Source organism: Callorhinus ursinus, unplaced genomic scaffold (assembly GCF_003265705.2).
Source record: "Callorhinus ursinus isolate GAN/ISIS: 27379988/994484 unplaced genomic scaffold, GSC_fseal_2.0 scaffold1, whole genome shotgun sequence".
In the NCBI taxonomy this organism is placed as follows: Eukaryota; Metazoa; Chordata; class Mammalia; order Carnivora; family Otariidae; genus Callorhinus; species Callorhinus ursinus.
The window spans coordinates 103081476-103084780 of NW_027397063.1; the positions used below are offsets into that span (position 1 = coordinate 103081476).

Genomic DNA, 3305 nt, shown 5'->3' on the forward strand with positions numbered 1-3305 from the left:
TGGCCTTGGGGATCTCCGAGCTTCTGAGGGGCAACATTCTTACCTCTAGCTCTTCATTGAGGGAATACTTTATGCAAAAGAAAACAGTTCTCTGCGGATTGCTTTGCTTTGGTGTGTGATTGCCAGGCTCTTCTCAAAAAGAAAATCTTCTGTAATTTCAGAGCTTTCCCCCGAGGGTCACACACAGCTTAAACACATTATCTGGCATAGAAACTGTGCGGATGCGAGGAAGTGGGGGCTTAAGCAGGTTAAGTGACCTGACCTCCAGAACTAAACAATGGGCAAAGGCCTCAAACCCTGCAGCCTCTCATTTCTAGAGGCAGGATAAAGTTCTGTTACTTACTGTCACTTTCTATCCCTGGCAAGCTGAGGGTTAAGAAGGCCAGAAGCTCTTTCTAGATCTGACTCAAACCAGAAGTTCAGGAAAGGAATCTCGCAGATCATCAGGGACTCCTCATGGTCTAGTGGGGTTTATTTGACACAGCACCTACCCCTTCTGCAGAGGAGACTCTAAAGAGGTAGATGACCCCCTAAGCCCACGTGGTGTTGGTGGAACGTGCTCTAACAGTGTATCATTGAAGCATTGTTCGTGCTAGATACTCGTTTTGTGGTTGATCAAACAAAATCATGGATAGATGGGTGGGGTGGGGAACTGGGTAAGAGGAGACATTTTAGAAAGTATTACCCCTAGGTACAATAGCCTCTGACACAACATTATAATTTAAATTCATATTAGAATTTAGATTATTTTCTTTATGTCAGCATTAAAGTTGATTAATGATTTATTTTAACTGCAGTATCACTGTTTTATTTATTCATAGGTGATCACAAAAAGGCTCCCTTGAGTTATTTAATGCTAGAAAAATAGCTCCTGAGAGCAAATCAAATAAACCATCTTTTTCCAACAATAGGGAAGCCCGAAAACAAGTCCAGTACTCCTAGTACACTACTTTACTCTGATTCGCTGTGTTGGCATTATTCCTGCTGGCCAGGAGGGGAGAGGGGAGCTTCTGGAGCATCTCAGTTTCTCCCGGATTTAGCTGATTGTGGGGAGTGAAGGGAAGGAGCAAAGACCACTCTCGAGGGACCTCTCGGATGATCTCTTTCTTTCAATTCAGTTGCTTTTTCCCCCACTGGAAAAAAAATTACCCAAGTACTACATGCTCTTGTAAAAACGTAAATAATATGGAAGTGAATTAAATAAAAGTTAAGGTCCCTTTTCCTTTGCCAGCCTCCAACCTCACCCCCCTCCCTAGAAGTTGAGTATCTTTCTAGGACTTTTATCTGTGTTTGTGTGTGTGTAGATATGTAAATGCACAGAAAATACATAAATGCAAATAAAACACACATCTCTTTACATAAATGGGAACATGTTATAATTATACATATGTTTCTTTTACTTCCTTTGTTTTATTAACAATATTTCTCAGATATCTTTCTGTGTTTGCACGTGTAGATCTATCTTATTCTTTTTAATGACTACAGACTGCCCATTGGAGAGCCAGGTGTAGGGGCGCCTGGGTGGTTCAGTTGTTAAGCATCTGCCTCCAGCTCAGGTCATGATCCCAGGGTCCTGGGATCGATTCCCTGCATTGGGCTCCCTGCTCAGCAGGAAGCCTGCTTCTCCCTCTCCCACTCCCCCTGCTTGTGTTCCTTCTCTTGCTGTGTCTCTTTCTGTCAAATAAATAAAATCTTAAAAAAAAAAAAAGATAGCTGGGTGTACCATATTTGTTTAACTATTTCCCTATGCATGGACATTCCTGTTTGCTGGTTGGGTTTTGTTGGTTTTCTTGCTACTAGAAACAGCACTCCAACATTATCCTACCTCCTTTAAGCTGCTAAAAACCATCCTTCAGTGTGTCCTTTCTCTCTTCAGGAATCACAGCCAGGTAAGAAGAATAGAAAAGGCAGAGTAGGCAGTCATTTTTCTTCTCCTTGATGGCTTCCTTTCCATGGCCCACCTGAGTTCCAATGCAATGCACAAAAGGAGAGCTCCCCCTGCTGGGAATGCCCTCCCTTCCTCCCTCTCACCTGGGGAACTCCTTTCAACCTGCAAGCCTTGCCTCACATTTCTCTTCCGTGGCCCCGCCCCACCGCCACGCTAAGTCAAGGGCCCCTTTTCCCTGCTCCCTTGGTTCTTGCTGCATCCCAGATCATTTTAAAGTTACCTGCCTATGCACCTGGCCCATGAGGGGAGAAAAGGAACTCACCGTGTGTCCTCAGCCTCTAGTACCACAATTAGCACGTTGCTCAGGGACACACCGGTGACCCGAACTGAAGGGCCCCCAGGTAAGCAGCTCCTGGCATAGTGTATGCTTGGTCTAGTTACCTATAAATCTGTGTTGAAGCCAACAACATGAGACTGTGAATCATTTGGATAGCCTCTGAGATGGAACAAGGTGTACAGACTAAGAATAGCCTTGCAGGAAGTTAAAGTAACACAAGTGTCGCCTGCACCGGCCGGTCCCTTTTCTGGTTTTCCCCACACTCATCACATCCATGGGGATCGCTCTGATCTTGGCAGGAGGCTCCCACAAACTGAAAAAGAACAATACCTGTTCTGCAGTTGTTATTTTCCATTTGTTTTAGCATTTTTATCTGTGCCCCGCCGGCCGGCTCTCAGGTTGTCACTCCCTTTGCAGCTGCAGCCCTGCCCGGCCTCCTGCCTCTGCCGTGGCTGCTGGGATCCGAAGGGCTTCCCGACACCGCACTGCCCACTTTGTAAGCCAGGGAGGGCCCCAGCAGGCTCGCAGCTGCGGCAGCTGCGGCAGGAAGGAGACTGCGCTTCTCCAGCCGGCTTGACCCGGGAGGGCAGAGCAGGAAAAGAGGGAAGGCAGAAAGCCCGGAAGGGGGCGCCTGAGTGGCTCAGTCGGGGAAGCGTCTGCCTTAGGCAAAGGGCATGATCTCAGGGTCCCGTGATCCACTCCCGCATGGGGCTCCCCGCTCAGCGGGGAGTCGGCCTCTCTCCCTGCTTGGGCTCTCTTTCTCAAATAAATAATGAAATCTTAAAAAAACAAAAACACAGAAGGGCTGGAGAGAGAGTCCATCTGAAGTAGCCAGTGGGTCAGACCGCAGAGTTGAGGCTGACATTTTGAATCCTAAAACTCTAGGCGGGAAGGTATTTTGGCGATCAGCTGGGAAGTATTAGAGCCAAAGAGTGGCTTGGGGTAGAGGCGTGGAGGACACCATCGGGTGTAAAGCACACGCATGCCAGCTCCATCCTTTCACCAGACTGCCGCTCCCTAGCCAACCTACATAGAAAGTCTGGGGTGACAGGCGATAGGCCATGATTTCCCGCTGTGGCT

At 47.6% G+C, this 3305-nt stretch overlaps 1 long non-coding RNA gene across 1 annotated transcript; it reads right to left on the bottom strand.

Moving 5' to 3' along the window:
- Positions 1–1103: 1103 nt before the first annotated feature.
- On the bottom strand, positions 1104–3014 carry LOC141370593 (uncharacterized). The gene is made up of 2 exons (XR_012374757.1): positions 2556–3014; positions 1104–1133 (listed from the first exon to the last, which is right to left on the bottom strand). It is a non-coding gene; the product is annotated as an uncharacterized lncRNA (long non-coding RNA).
- Between the last annotated feature and the right edge of the window lie 291 nt (positions 3015–3305).